The sequence below is a fragment of the Podarcis pityusensis genome (assembly GCF_964106645.2).
Source record: "Podarcis pityusensis genome assembly, chromosome: 8".
Taxonomy (NCBI): Eukaryota; Metazoa; Chordata; class Lepidosauria; order Squamata; family Lacertidae; genus Podarcis; species Podarcis pityusensis.
Genome location: NC_138033.1, coordinates 28,879,778 through 28,895,844, shown reverse-complemented (window position 1 = coordinate 28,895,844; position 16,067 = coordinate 28,879,778). Strand labels below are relative to the sequence as shown.

General features: G+C 44.8%; 1 long non-coding RNA gene across 1 annotated transcript in view; it reads left to right on the top strand.

Annotated features, from left to right (window-relative positions):
• Positions 1 to 9,853: 9,853 nt before the first annotated feature.
• Positions 9,854 to 16,067, top strand: part of LOC308483991 — a 66,124-nt gene continuing 59,910 nt past the window's right edge. Inside the window, exons 1-2 of the long non-coding RNA XR_013989853.1 lie at positions 9,854 to 10,511; positions 10,853 to 10,888. This is a non-coding gene — a long non-coding RNA (uncharacterized lncRNA). The remainder of the gene's footprint in view (positions 10,512 to 10,852; positions 10,889 to 16,067) is intronic.

Below are 16,067 nucleotides of genomic sequence, written 5' to 3'. Positions count from 1 at the left end.
TGCCACTGTGGCCTCCGCATCTGCCCAGGATCGCACCATCAGCCGGGTGCTCAACTGGGTGTGGAGGGGGTGGCCACAAGGGCCTTTTGCATCGGAGTTCCAGCCCTTCGCAACCAGACAACAGGAACTCTCAGCTCATCGCGGCTGTCTGCTGTGGGGAGACCGCGTCGTGATTCCCCAGGGACTCCGTCAGCGCGTCCTGGAGGCTCTGCACGTTGGCCACCCGGGAATTGTCAAAATGAAGGCGTTGGCTCGGTGTTACGTCTGGTGGCCTAATATGGACGATGCCATCACTGCCTGGGTGTCCGCCTGTCAAGCGTGCCAGGAGTCGAGGCCTGCACCACCGGCAGCTAAGGGACACACCTGGGAGACGCCAAAGACACCCTGGTCGAGGGTGCACATCGATCTGGCTGGCCCCTTTCACAGCCGGACCTTTATGGTAGTGGTGGACGCCTATTCCAAATGGCTGGAGGTCGCCCTGATGCCCTCCACCACTACCGAAGCTGTCATCCGGGTGCTGCGAGGCCTGTTTGCAACGCATGGGTGTCCTGATGTCCTTGTCTCTGACAACGGACCGCAGTTCACGTCAGGCACGTTTGAGCGGTATCTTTTGGGACTGGGCATCCGCCATGCCCTAACGGCACCCTTTCATCCATCCAGCAACGGGCAAGCGGAAAGAATGGTGCGCTCGACAAAAGAGGCACTGGCGCGCCTGGACCGGGGAGACTGGCATGAGTGGGTCGCCGAATACTTGTTCGTGCAACACATCACCCCTCATGCGGCCACAGGGAGGAGTCCTGCTGAACTGCTTATGGGCCGCCGCCTCAGGTCACCGCTCGACCGGCTACACCCAGACTTTGCCGTGGCTGAACCCCCAGGCTGTGCCAACGCACCACGGTCATTTGTCCCAGGAAACCAGGTCTTTGCCCGGAACTATGTGGGGGACATCCCTTGGGTGCCAGCCACAGTAGTGGGAGTCACTGGACCTCGCTCGTACCAGGTGGCACTCGAAGACGGACGCTTGTGGCGACGGCACATAGACCAGCTTAGACGCAGGGTTGGGGACTTGGACACTACCGAGGTGCCCCCAACTGCGCTTGCGGCTCCAGAAGAGACACGTACAGATGGCGAGGCCCCACCTACACCTCCCTCGCAAACTGCCAGCGTGGAGCCGAACCAAGCCGTTTCAGAACAGACTCAGACCACTCCACTTGCGGAGGCTCCACCCACAGCAGCGGATCCAGGGGAGTTGGTTCCAACGCCACCTAGGGTCGCACCACAGCCTCAGCGAGAACTGTGTGGCCCTCCGGACTTGGCTACCAGTCCCCGGCGGTCTGGCAGAGTTTCCAAGCGCCCAACTTATTTAAAGGACTATGTTGTTGGACAGGTATCACTGTTGGTCTAAGTATGGGAAATGTAACCGATATGCTTTTGTGCCTAATTGAACCATTACGCGTAGTGCTGTATATAAGGAAACCATTACGATTGTAACTAACGCCTTATCTCGGTGGGGAGGGGTGTTATGTAGTGTAGTTTCACCCTGGGCCAACAGGGGGATACTGTATATAGTTTTCACTCAGGTCTGTAGATAGTTTTCACTCAGGTCCGCACCAGTTATTTTAGGCGGGAACTCTGGGCTGTTGTGGTTACAATGTTGACAGCCGGCTGCCTATAAATACAGGCCGGCTGAGCTGTTCGCAGTCAGTTCTATTCCAGCTTACCATAATAAAGAGCTACTTGAAGAAATCGCTGTGCCGGCTGCTATGTCAACCCACGACTTAACACGGGGGCTTGCAACAACAGATCAAAATAAGATTGATTTGATCTTGAAATAAAATTGGTTTATTAAAATTGTTGGTTGGTAAAATCAAAAATGTATTAGGAGATAATTTGCGAGCTCCGCCCCACCCCCCTTGAGATTTCAACTGCCATGGGGCCTCCGCAGGGTTTAATCCAGCACTGCCTGACACTGAATTCCACACATTCACCATAGCACAACATTGACTTCCACAATAAATTTCTCTGAATGGAGTCCCCAGTTCAAAGATGGCTTCATGAGATGACGTGCCCATCAATTGCACGTTCAGGTTCTTAGTTACTGGTTGTTCTAATGACCAGCTAGGATAAGCAAGTTCCAGGAAAGGAAGCAACAAAAACTGTTGGTCTCAACCTTTCCCTCCTCTGCTGCAGCCTGATGAAATGTTGACTGTACATGAGTTAGGGAGAGACTGCTGGTTAAATACAGGAATCTTCTATTTATACCTGACAAAACCTTCCCCCCCCCCATTCCCATGTGGCAGGGGGTGACTTTGGCAGCCAAGGGAGCTGCAGTTTTGCCTCAAGCAGCAAAACAGCCTGGTCCAACCCTGCAATCTCATTTAAATGCTAAGAATAGAAGAGGTTGATATAGGGGCCTGCCTTAGTTGACTGATCCTACTATATGGGTGGCCATGACTGCTTTCTTAGATGAGCTTAAGAAGAGAAGAAGTGCCTTATTGCTGGATCAGATCAAAGGTCCATCTAGTCCAGCATTTTGTTTCAACCAGTGGCCAACCAGATGCTTCTGGTAAGCCCCAAAAGCAACAATAATCCTTTCATTCTGTTGCTTTCCAGCAAGTAATTGAGGTCCCATAAAGCCATTGCAGTCATATTCCCTCTAATAGCTGACTCAGGTAGTTGACTGCCTTTTAGTTTTGGATGGAAAACAGTCACTTAAAATTAAATGAATGTCATATCCCACTTTTAGGGAGTTCTGGAGACTCCCTAGAAGTATGTTAAGTTTGTAATTAAAACAAAAGCAGCCCAAGAAGCACCTGTGAGGTCCACAGGGTGGATGGCAGCTGAGCCAAAGACTGCAAGAGAAAGACTAATCTGAAAGTCCGCTAGGGCTATTAAGCAAAGCAAGGAAAGTCCAGAGGGTGGGGGGAAGTAAAGGTTATCCCTTTTCCCTTTCTTTGCTCCTGAAACTCTGACACCACCCTCCAAACCTGAATGGGATGACAAGGCTCCACTTCCAAATTAATTTGAATCTTGAAACCTGAACAGGAGCTCCTCTCTTGGGGCACGTTTAGGGAGCCTGTGGTCTTCCAAATGTTGCTAGAATATGGCTGCACACAACACACTATACATTTAAAGCACATTTTTGTGCACACCCCCAGATTCTGGGAACTATAGTTTATCCCCCACAGAGCTAAAATCCCCAACACCCTTAACAAAATACAGCTCCCAGGATTCTTTGTGAGGTGCTTTAAATGTATGCCTACAGCATCCATCATCTCTGACCATTGGCCATGTTGGCTGGGGCTGGGAGATGAAATCCAGCAAAACTAAAGAGCCACAGGTCCCACAATGTTGTCTTGGTAGTTGGGCGTATACTGCAACATTTTGCTGCAGCAGGCCCCATTTGTTGGGATTCAGAGCTATTGCTTGGCTCCACTGGGCAGTGAAGAAGTTAGGCATCTCTGAGTACACCCTGGGTTTGAATGGAGGCCAAAGAGACTTAGCTCACCCAGACGGGGAAGGCAGCTGTTTGGCAAGGAATTTTCAATTTACAAAGAAGGTTCTCATTTGATTCTGTTTTTAAAATGTCACATCCATGAAGCAGGCTGCTGACGTAGGAAATAGTGCTTCAGCCCTTTCCTTCCTTGATCACTGCAATGCCGGCACATGCTTCCTTCCTGTATAGGGTCACGATGGCTTTTGCAAAAAGAGGAAAGTTTTTCTGGTGGGATTTTGGGTTCAGCACAGGACATTGTGTGACAGAGCCATCTGAGCAGATCAACGTGACAATCAAGAGACGCTTTTGTCAAGCTGGTGCCCTCTAAATGTTTTGGGCAACATTTCCCATCAGCTCCAGCCAGCATCTGGAGGGCACGAGGGTGACAGACACTGAAATGCTTTAGGGATGTTCAGAAGAACTTCTGCCTTTTTTCTTCCCAAGAAATAGAAGGCTCCAGGACCATATCACAAAGTCTGTTTGGTGGCCACTTTGGTAGGGAAACACCACGGGGGACGGGCTCATTAATCTGTATCCTTTATCTCCCAGGTGGAAGAGCAGCTGTGGAGGGAGCCACTTTTCAGAAGAAAAGCAGCAGGCAGGGAAAGGGTTGAAGAAGCCCCACTCTGCGGCTGTGCCTCCCTTTGAAACTGGGTGCCTCCTACAGATGCTTTTCATAAAGACACGCACACACCCTTTCTGGAGACTCTTCACATGATTCTTGTGTAACATTTCATTTGGCCCATACCCATCGGTGCGATGCTTCCGGGCTGGATGCACAACAACCCTGTGAGTAACTCCTGGCAAAAGCCGGTAAAACATACGCCAGCGATGAGCACAAGAGTAGGCTCTCCATTGATAAATGGACTACTTCAATCCATGTCAGCTGCCAGGCAAACAAACAAACAAACAAACAACCCAGACACTTTAGAATGAAAGGAATGGAAAGGAAGTTTAACTGAGTCCTTTTTTGAGACTTTTGACAGTCAAATGTCACAAGTGTATCATCATCATCATCATCATTTTATTTGTATGCCGCCTTTCCATAGTTAAAACAATTCTCAAGGCGGCTTACAAAATGACAAGATTCACATCATTACCAACATAACAAAAGTCATAAACAATAAATAAAACACATTAAAAAGCACACAACCAAATAGAAATCAATTTCCACATTATTCATAAAATCTAAAACGAATACAGCATTAATATCAATCACAATTTAAAATAACATAGATAAAGAATAAAAGCAATTTAAAAACAAAAACAAAACAAAAACAAAAACGGAGCCCTCTCTGCCCAGCAGCGGTGGCAGCAGCAGTCCTTTATGGAGCCTGTCAGGCCCCGCCCCAAGCCAGATGGAGAGAAGCAGGGCAGGGCCCTTCAGGCTCCCAGCAGGTCAGTCCTGGGCTGCCAACTCTGTCTTGTTATGGTGGAGGTAGCAGCTGTCCATAACCATGACATGTTTACACAGTGTTGCTGCTGGGGTTTGCTTATGCTGACCAGGAACATAGGAAGCCACCTTTATAATGAATCAGACTATTGGCCTATCTAGCTCACTACTGCCTGCACTGACTGCCAGCAGCTCTCCAGGGTTTCAGACAGGGAATCTTTCCTAGCCCTACCAGGAGGTGCCAGGAATTGAACAAGGAACTTCTGTTTGCAGAAAAGATGTTCTCAAACTGTGCTACAACCCTTTGCCCAGTTCCCAGTGATGCTGGGACAGAGACACTGCAATACACAGTTATACTTTCCAGACAGGTACTGTGCTGGGGGGTTGGGAACATGGGAGAGAAAGGGGGAACAGGGACCCACCTGCCAGGGTTTGGGCCACAGAAGGAGCAGACTTCCTTGTTCTTCTAATGGTGCAGCAATAAAACTGCTAGTGCATTTGCAAAGCTAAGCAGGGTCCAGAATGGCTTCAAATTGGATGGGGACCGTGTGCTGAGATTTCCTGCATTGCAGGGGGTTGGACTTGATGACCCTCAATTCTACAATTCTATGACTGCAACCAAGTACTGAAATCATGGGTATCTACTCGGCAGATGCAGCAAGCCTCAAATTCTAAGATCCCAGAGCCTCCCCCAACATGATGTCCTCCAAATGCTTTGGTCTTCACTTGCTTAGAGCTGCAATGGGAAGATGGCTGTTGCACTCAGGTCCTGCTTACGAACGCCCCATGGACATCTTGTTGACCACTATGAGAACAGAATGCTGAAATAGATGGGCCATTGGCCTGATCCAGGAGAGCTTAAGGTCTTTTGTTTCTATGGGTCATGCAGTTTTCTGCTCCATCCCTTTCACCCAGCAATCAGTATTGCTTTTCTTTGTCTGCAGACCAGTGTCCATACTAGGATGTGAAGGAAGCCTACTGCTGCGTGTTTCCCCCGTATCCTGAACCCCTGAGATACCTGGCCGCAAGTCAGTATGCAAAGTCCAAAATCTAGGAAATGCAGTCCAGGGCCAACCCAAGTAGGCCAAATCTGAAGTCCAGTAGTCAGGATACAGTCCAGAGTCAAACATATCAACTGTCAATGGTGAATGCAGTGATCATAAGGATGTGTTCACCCAATTGAGCTAATTCCCTCACTCTAAGTGGCAGAACAGGCCTTGAACCTTCAATCCTGGCATTAAGTAGCATCATGCTCTGACCACCTAAGCTGAAGAAAGCTGTAGTTCTCTGATTAACTTGAGAAAAACTTGCAGACTTCCCATCACCTTATTTATTTTTATTTAACAAAATTAATGTAACTCTTGATTGTAACAAAACTTCTAAGGGGTTTATAAGAAATATTAAAATTGCCAATAAAAAACCATTAAAGGCAAGTAATAAAAATAATGAAAATTAAAATTAACAGTAAGAGATTAAAACACACCAACATCTATGTGTCTGGATAGCCCCTCCCCAAATGTTTTAAGCAGGTGCTGAAAAGAGTACAGCGAAGATGCCTGCCAGATTTCAACAGGCAGGGAGTACCAAAGTGCAGGTGCTGCCACTCTAAAACATCAATTACTTACAACTGCAGAACACACATAATGTGGTGCCTGTAACAGTGCCAAGTCCACAGATCAAAGTGGCTGTGTGGGCACATATGGGGTAAAGCAATCTTGAATTATAGTGAGAAAAGCAAGCCATTATGCAGCTATTGCACTGTGATGCAGCAATAATCTGAATTAAAGCAGGCCAAGTGTAAATGTGTGTGAAATTTGGATTATTTTGTCATGGGGTGGCGGCAGGGGGGGAAGCCTACAACTGCTTAACTTTCAATCTGCAAAAATTGAAAGAAAAGAATTCTTAGGAAAGAATATACACATTTATTTATTTTTTTTGGTAGGTTAAGAGTTGGCTAAACCTCCAAGCTCTGTCAAATTGCTTTAAAACGAACAATCGGGTTGGCACTTTATTATTTTGCTTTGTCCCTGTAGGCCTCAGCTTATTTTCTGTCGAAATCTGAAACGCTCAAAGGTTGTTTATCCAGTGACCCAGTTGGGTGGGAAGGGAGGGAGCCATAGACAAAACATCCAGTAGTTTTGGCCAAAGGTCCTTCCCGTGTGTCAAACAATGAAGGTCTTGGAATGGCTTCCCTTATCCTGCAACTAACCAACCCCTGTTAACCGCACCCTTGCTTGGTAGCTCTGAGTGTAGATTGAGACATGGGACCAGAGGGAAGATCTGACCCTCCTCTGTCCTTGTGGAAATAGGAGTTGGTTGGAGCAGTGCCCAAAAGTCCCTAGTTGAGTCTTGAATAATGGATGAAGTGAACAGGGAGTCTAGAGCAGAAGCTGGTCTTTTCTAGGGTTGCTAAGTTTCCTTAACACTCTGCCTTCTGTGCTTTAAACATCAGTTTGATCCCCACACAGCAGGTGATCAGGCTTCTCTCCATGCCTCCATGAAGTGAGCTGGCCCTACCATGGAGCAAGGTGGTGCAGGCTGCTTCGGGTGGTGGAATTTAGGCAGACAGATGAAGCAGGAATTGGTGTCTGAATGGTACAGTGAGACATGAATGAGGTCAATCATGATTTCCTTTTACTGAAAATCAGTGGTGGGGAAGCAGAAAAGCTGCTTAACCCCTTCCCTTCCTGCCACCTGTCTGGTCAAAATGTGGGCGTTGAGCTAAAAATATAAGAAATAGAAATGAACCTGCACTCTTCCCCACGCCCTGGTTCAAAACCTGACTTCACCAATTCAAATTGAACCCTGCCCTCATGACAGCGTTAGTTGATTAATCTAACCATTCAAGTGAGTAGCCCTCCTGATCTTGTGTTTCTGATGTAAGACTCTGAGCAGAATAAGAAATATTATCCCAGGTCAGGCTGAGGATCAAGGCACCAGTTCCAGCTTTCCCATATTAATTCTGGGCAGGCACCGAGGATTTATTTCATAATAATAACAATAATCCTAAATCCCAGGAACAATTTGCATTCTTCCAGCTTGGACCCCAAGCAACCTTTGGAACAGCTCTGAGTCAGGAACGACCATCTCTGCTGATTTATGCCTCCTCCTGTTTGTTCAGACACAAGGTCTGAGCAAGCATCAATTCACAACTTGGGGTGTGCACTTTGGAGCCAAAGAAGAATGCTTTCTTCTGCAGTGGATGTTTCTCTATATCCCTTAGGAACCTCAGGTTTAATTTTATCCGTCCCGGGTGAGTAATCCAAAATCAATAAAGTCGTATTATTCTCCAGCTTGGCTGGCTCTGGGTTTCCGCCTTTCTCCACATATCAAATATTAATTAGCTGTCCACTTTCTTCCTCCCATATGGATGTGTCCAAACTTGATATTTTTGCTGGAATATTTGCTGGGTTGATCCTTCTCATTTAAACATACATAATACCTGATTAATCCAGACAGCATTCCCTGCGTTGTTTCGCTAGTTGTTTCCAGTGCAACAGGCTTAAAGAATTATGGGTCTAGGAGGGTTGGGTGACCCACGGAAAGTTCCTCCACATTTTTCTTAACCGCCTTGCTTTGATGGCTGCTCCGCTTTCTGCAAACATTTGAGCCATTATGTTTCTCTGGCAAAACAACATCTTTTTGAGGTTGGGAGGATTTTTCAAGTCAAAATCTTTATTGAGTTGTCTTTAAAAATGTGGGAGGGTGGGTGGGTGCATACGCACGCACACACAGAGAAATACATATTATTTTAAAAATAAACAAACAATGTCTAACTGTATATTAAAACTGTAAGAAAGAACCACCAAGGTTATACTGCTGTCATATTTCATTCTAAAGTTCTTAACTGAATAGAAAAGAACAGTAAGTCAAATGATAAACAACATAGACCAAAACCAATTCCAGTCAATATTTAAAGAGCACCAAATCATAAACAACACTACTTGTCTTACATCCTGAAACCCGTTTAATCTTACTCCAATATAAAATGAGAAGCTGCCAAATCTCTGAAGCCTTCCTTACCGATTGAACCAAGTCAATGTTTATAGTACGTTATTTTATTCATAAGCAAGGATAATACACCAAATGTTTCTCAGCCATTCTCTGGTTGTATGCGTGGAATTTTTTCTTTTTTCTTTCTGCTGTTTTGCAAATGGAACTCAGCTGAAAGGCCAGGATCCAGTCCAACAATCTGCCCAATAAGCTCAAAGGAAGACATGAAACAAATTATTTTGTATGTTTTTAAACCATAGACTGTCCTGCATTATGTGACTAACAAATTATTTAAACTATAAATAAATAAATAAGGTAACAACCCTCCACCACAGCTTGATCCTCAGTAGCTGGCATTTTGAGATCTATTGCCTCTGAACCTGGAGGTTCTATATTGGTAAAGGTAAAGGTACCCCTGCCCGTACGGGCCAGTCTTGCAAGACTCTAGGGTTGTGCGCTCATCTCACTCTATAGGCCGGGAGCCAGCGCTGTCCGCAGACACTTCCGGGTCACGTGGCCAGCGTGACAAGCTGCATCTGGCGAGCCAGCGCAGCACACGGAACGCCGTTTACCTTCCCGCTGGTAAGCGGTCCCTATTTATCTACTTGCACCCGGAGGTGCTTTCGAACTGCTAGGTTGGCAGGCGCTGGGACCGAACGACGGGAGCGCACCCCGCCGCGGGGATTCGAACCGCCAACCATGCGATCGGCAAGTCCTAGGCGCTGAGGTTTTACCCACAGCGCCACCCGCGTCCCCCCGGAGGTTCTATATAGCGGCCATTAATTAATAGCCAGTGGTTTAAACTGATATGATGACCCAGTCGTTTAATGAATATTCTGTATTGTTTTTAATGGTAGTTTAAACTTTCTGTAAATTTTTGTTGTATGCTGCCCTGTTATTTTGTATGAGGGGCAGTCTATAACTATTTTAATAAATCATAAAGGCATAATTTTTCATAAATGTACCTATTTAATGCTACTTATAGCCCTAACCAAGTCTACTTAGAAGTCCTGTTGAGTTCAATGGTGTTTACTCCTATTTAATGCTCTCAATGATGTTGTTGTTGATGATGATGGCAACTGTTCTCAAAAGCAAGCCAGGGTATTGCTACTGGCAGCCCTGCAGGCTCCTCTGAGGGCAGCAAGAAGGCTGCCTGCCTCCTCCTGAGAACTTGCTGCGCAGGTAAGAAGCAGCACTGCACGTGCTCACAACCTGTGTTGTGATTGGCTATGGGCCACCATAGCCCCGGCCCCACATGCTTTGTTCCTCTCACACGCTAGGTAAATTCTGCTGCCTCGACTGACAGGAATGGAGGCGGTGGGAGGGGGGCAGGGGAGGCAAAAGGGGCACCTCAGAGGGAAGAGCCACCCCCGCCAAAGGCTCAATGGCCACCTGCCTGTGGCTCCTGCCTGCTGTGTTTCGTTTCTGCCCTGGAGACTCTTGGTTAGAAGTTCAAAAGGCAGATTGGCTGGTTTCAGATGGTGAAGAGAAACAGATCTGGGGAGAGTGCAATTTCCAGTCCCTGGAAATGGAAATGGAAAGGCAGAATAAAGTTAAGGCCCAGCAGGAGAGCGGACACAGAAAACCTTTCATGGCAGAGCCCTAGGCCCAGCCTCCTTTGGCCACCAGGTATTGCTTCAAGTCAATATTATCTTCACTGCGCCACTATCATTTACCCAAAACGGTTTGGGTACCGGTACTTTTGAGGGGGAAAGCAAAAGTGAATGATATCGATGCAGCATTTGTTCATTTTCATGCAGATGTGGGGGTGGGTGGGAAGTATTTATTACATTGCCCTCCATAACGTATTAAACAATTAAGTTATCTGGAACTTATTAAAAATACGAAATACAATCCAAACGTTTAAAAACACCAAAACCAACTACTTCCTCTGTTGTCTGATGTACATTATTTGGTTTGATTTACGTCATTTCATTGGATTTTAATATTCTATTTGGATTTTAACACAGCTGCAGCTTGTCCTGGGACCTTGTGGTGAAGGGCAGGTAAGAAATCATTAAAATAAATAAATACAATATAAACCAGGGGTGGGAGTGGGGGACACCTAAAATCCAGGTTCAATCCCCTGAAGCGTTATAGAGCCACTGCCAGTTAGTCAACAATACTGAGCTAGATGGACTGTTTTTATGACTTTGTATTCTCTGTTTGGGGGAGTGCTATAATAGGTCAGTGGTAAAGTATCCCAGGTTCAACCCTCAGCCTCCCCAGGTAGAACTAGAGTCCTGCTGCCAGTCAGGGTAGACATTACTGAGTGGTATAAGACTGCTTAAATATATGATGTGGTTTGATTCTAGGAATATAGAAAACTGCCTTCTACACAGTCAGGGTAACAGTCTTTCTAGCTCAGTGTTGACACGCATACGCAATTGCTCTCCAGGCTTTTAGGCAGAAGTCTTTCCCAGCTCTGGGGATGCCAGGGATTGAACCCAGGATCTCTGCATCCAAAGCATGTGCTCTTGTGTTGTGCTCTGACCCTTCCATAATTATGTAACTTCAGTATTCATAAGAATATGATTAGAAAGGAGGACCTTAAAAAAGGACAGTTATAATATCAAATGCTCAAACTTGGACTTCTAAATTTATGATTTCCTTGTGTACCTGCAGTCATGCACCTAATTTGTGTGATATTGAACCAAAGTGGTGATCCTTGATCCTTTATCTTTGGTATTCTACCTCTTCCACCAGAAAGGGTGTAGTCCATCAGATTCTTCAAGGCATATTTTCCCCACATTCCAAAATACTATTATGAGTTGTGGGATGCCATACTCTCCTAAATTCCTGTATTCAGTAAGTGCTAGAATTTAATCAAACCTCCTGAACTCTTGGATCCAGCAAGGGTTAAAATATAAGACAGGCTAGTTTCCTGATAAGGCAGTCACCTAGGGTGATGAGCCATTTAGAAAACAAAGGAAAGGCGATGGGCCATTAAGAAAGCAAGGAGAGGGGGCTCTGTGCCAGATGTCAAATCAGTGTGACCTGGAGGAAAAAATAGTTGCAGACAGGTAAAGGCAGCAAGCCAGAAAACACAATGGTTGATTTCTGTTTGAATCCAAGGCTGTGGCTGAGGGGGAAACAAAACCCTCTTGGGGTGTTGATGCTGTGGACCTCTCCATCATAGGCTCAGGTATATACAGTAGGTGTAAATGAACCATATATCATAAAGACACCAGAGTCTCCACTGTCCCTCATTCTCAAAAGGAAACACAAACCCCAGGTAAGCGCTTGGAACACTTGGAATCTTGCACTGCTTGGAGATTGGGGTGGCACACAACACTATCTTAATTTAATGTGTATAGTAAATTATTTTGACCACTGCGGGAGGCAGTGGAAGACAGGAGTGCCTGGCATGCTCTGGTCCATGGGGTCACGAAGAGTCGGACACGACTAAACGACTAAACAACAACAAAAGTAAATTATGTTCTATATATTACTAAAACATTGGAGACTAAAAATGTCCAAAGCTCTGACTATATTTATCCTATACAGTACTTTTATTATAGTCTCAGTAATCTACATTTTCATCTTTTAGGTTAAAATAGGCCATTCCTGCTTATCCTTCCAAATCCAAGCAGGATGCTTGATAACATCTGGGAAGTGCCTCTGGAGATATACACAGTCAAATATTTACGCCTGATGGTTTTAAACAATTAAACACACACATATATACAAACAAACAACAGAAGGGGCATTCCTTCTGACCCAAACATTTAAATAAAAGAGGCTCAAACATTTAAGGAGTGAGTTGCTATTAATAACTGGGGCCTACAATAAAATGTTGCAATGTAGCACCCAGCTCTGAGGGCCTCTTCCAAAGCATATCTTCCTTACACTTATTTCCCCGGACCTCCTTGTACCTCCCTTTTTTGTATTCCAGTTCAGTTTGTTAGTTCAGCAAATCCTTACCATTAAGCTTTTACCCATTTGTAAACCTTTTTTTTTTTTTTTTTGTATCTCTTAAAGCATTACAGCTGGAAACCACTTAGTTTCTATCCAACATCCTTCTAAGATTCCTTAATTTTACAATATTTCTGTAAATATTCTTTAAATTTCTTCCAGTCTTCTTTCACCGACTCTTCTCCCTGGTCTCGGATTCTGCCAGTCATTTCTGCCAACTCCATGTAGTCAATCACCTTCATCTGCCATTCTTCCAGAGTGGGTAGATCTTGTGTCTTCCAATACTTTGCAATGAGTATTCTTGCTGCTGTTGTAGCATACATAAAAAAAGTTCTGTCCTTCTTTGGCACCAATTGGCCAACAATGCCCCCGAGAAAGGCCTCTGGTTTCTTCAGAAAGGTATATTTAAATACCTTTTTTATTTCATTATAAATCATCTCCCAGAAAGCCTTAATCCTTGGGCACGTCCACCAAAGGTGAAAGAATGTACCTTCAGTTTCTTTACATTTCCAACATTTATTATTGGGCAAATGATAGATTTTTGCAAGCTTGACTGGGGTCATGTACCACCTGTATATCATTTTCATAATATTCTCTCTTAAGGCATTACATGCCATAAACTTCATACCTGTGGTCCATAACTGTTCCCAGTCAGCAAACATAATATTATGTCCAACATCTTGTGCCCATTTAATCATAACAGATTTCACCGTTTCATCCTGAGTATTCCATTTCAACAGCAAGTTATACATTCTTGACAGATTCTTAGTTTTGGGTTCTAGCAGTTCTGTTTCTAATTTTGACTTTTCCACCTGGAAGCCAATTTTCTTATCCAAATTATATGCCTCCATTATCTGATAATAATGAAGCCAATCTCTCACTTTGTTTTTTAGTTTTTCGAAACTCTGCAATCTCAATTTATCTCCTTCTTGTTCCAAAATTTCCCAATATGTCGGCCATTTGGCCTCCATATTGAGCCTTCTCAGAGCTTTTGCTTCCATTGGTGACAGCCACCTTGGGGTTTTATTTTCCAATAAATCTTTATATCTTATCCAGACATTAAACAATGCTTTCCTGACAATATGATTTTTGAATGCTTTGTGTGCTTTGACCTTATCATACCATAAGTATGCGTGCCATCCAAATACATTGTTAAAACCTTCTAAATCCAAAATGTCTGTGTTTTCAAGAAGTAGCCATTCTTTCAACCAGCAAAAAGCTGCTGATTCATAGTAAAGTTTAAGGTCTGGCAGGGCAAATCCACCCCTTTCCTTTGCGTCTGTTAATATCTTAAATTTTATTCTGGGCTTCTTGCCCTGCCAGACAAATCTAGAAATATCTCTCTGCCACTTCTTAAAACAGTCCATCTTGTCCACAATTTGCAATGTCTGAAATAAAAACAACATTCTCGGCAATACATTCATTTTTATCACAGCAATGCGGCCCAACAATGAAAGTTTCAAATTTGACCAAATTTCTAAGTCTTTTTTCACTTCCGTCCAACATTTTTCATAATTATCTTTAAATAAGTTCCCATTGCTAAGTTTCCTCTTAGGCAGAGGTGGGGAACCTCCAGCCTGGGTTTGGAATGTGGCTCTCCAAATCTCCCCATCTGGCCCTTGGGACTCTCCCCACACCACCCCTTCTCCTCAGGCCACACCCCTCACTGGCCCTGCTTTGCAACCTCTTTGAGCATTCTTGCCTGGCTGGGATGTGTCCTTAAACTCTGATAATGCCTCTTGCTTGCCTGAATGGAGGATAGAGAGGGGTGTGCAAGTGTGTGTAGGAACTAACCTACAGTACAAAACATAAAAAGTACATGTGTTCCTCTGCCCACTTTTGTGTCTGGGCCCAAAATGTCCCCATCCTTGCTCTAGATTCTACTCTGGGGGAAACCAAGTAGCTGTTCTAGGCACTCATTCCATGGCACCTGCTAGCATGTTTTGGCTCTGAGATTTCTAGGTGGATCTTAATTGCCATCTGTTTGGTTCCGATGCTAGCAAGCTAAGCATGAAATGCCCATATTAGGATTTAGGGTATAGAAAAATTACTTTAAATGACTGTTTGCTCTTCTAACATGGTAAGGTAAAGCACCCTGCAGGGAGGGAATAGGACACAAGTTTGAGGAATTAGTGGGCCTGATAAAAATCTGGAAGCCTCTGCAGATTTCGTTAGCACTGGGCATACTTGAGCCTAAGGTCTTGATTCTATTTTAATTGCTTTGAATTGGACCCAGTTAGCAGGTCCTTATGCATGCACAACGATGCAATAAAAAGAGTTACTAAAAAATAGTCTTGTTTACTTTTCCAAATACATTCCTGACTCAGCTCTCTAATAACCAGACTGAACATGACACAGGGGTTCTATAAAGTCTGCCCTGATGCTGATTTCCACTTCAATACAGCTACAAGGAGCTCTGGTGGAGAAGGCAATACATAATATTTTTCCTGCAGATTTTATGCCTGCTATGAATCCCCCTCCTCAGCCCTCTTTTCTCTTTGTGGAGGAAAAATATGTTGATCTAGAATCTTCGTCTCCTATGGGGAGAAAAGAAGCTAGGGGTGTTTTTAAATGGCTGAACAGGTGAGAGGGAATCATGCACCTCCTCTCCCCCATATTTGCTGTTCTACTCAAACATGGAACTGGATTAAAGTGGGTGAAAACATCCACACATATCTCACACACTACCTTTAGTATGGCCCCCGGGCAGCTTCTAAGAGACTGCTGTAGTGATAAAAAAAATGAATCAGGCACTAATAATAATAATATCCAGCCCCATAATCAAGAAAAGGTTACCCTGGGATGAATAGGAGCAATTAGCCAATACAGCCCATGTCCCTGTCTCTTTCATGCAAATTGTCAGCGGTTTCTCAACATGTTGCCCCTTGTGAGAGGGTCCTTGCAGTTGGAGAGAATGTCCGTGTTTCTCCCCTGCATGATTAAATAAATAGAAAAACAGTTGCATGGAAATGGATCTGATAGAATTGAAGTTCAAATAAATATTCACATTTTTCTCCCGGGGAACTAAGCTTTGACCATCCAGTGGGTGGGTGGGGGAATCCACCCTCATGCTGTTCCCCTTGCTAAAACTAAGCATGTTGGAATTGAATTATATTTCCCCAGCATATCAGATTAGTGGAAGGGTCTTGGCTCAGCGGCAGGAAAGCTTCCTGATCCAATCCCCAGCATCTCCAGGTAGTGTAGGGAGGGACCCCCCTCCCTAAAACCCAGGAGAACCACTGCCAGTCAGTGCAGATAATACTGCGATGG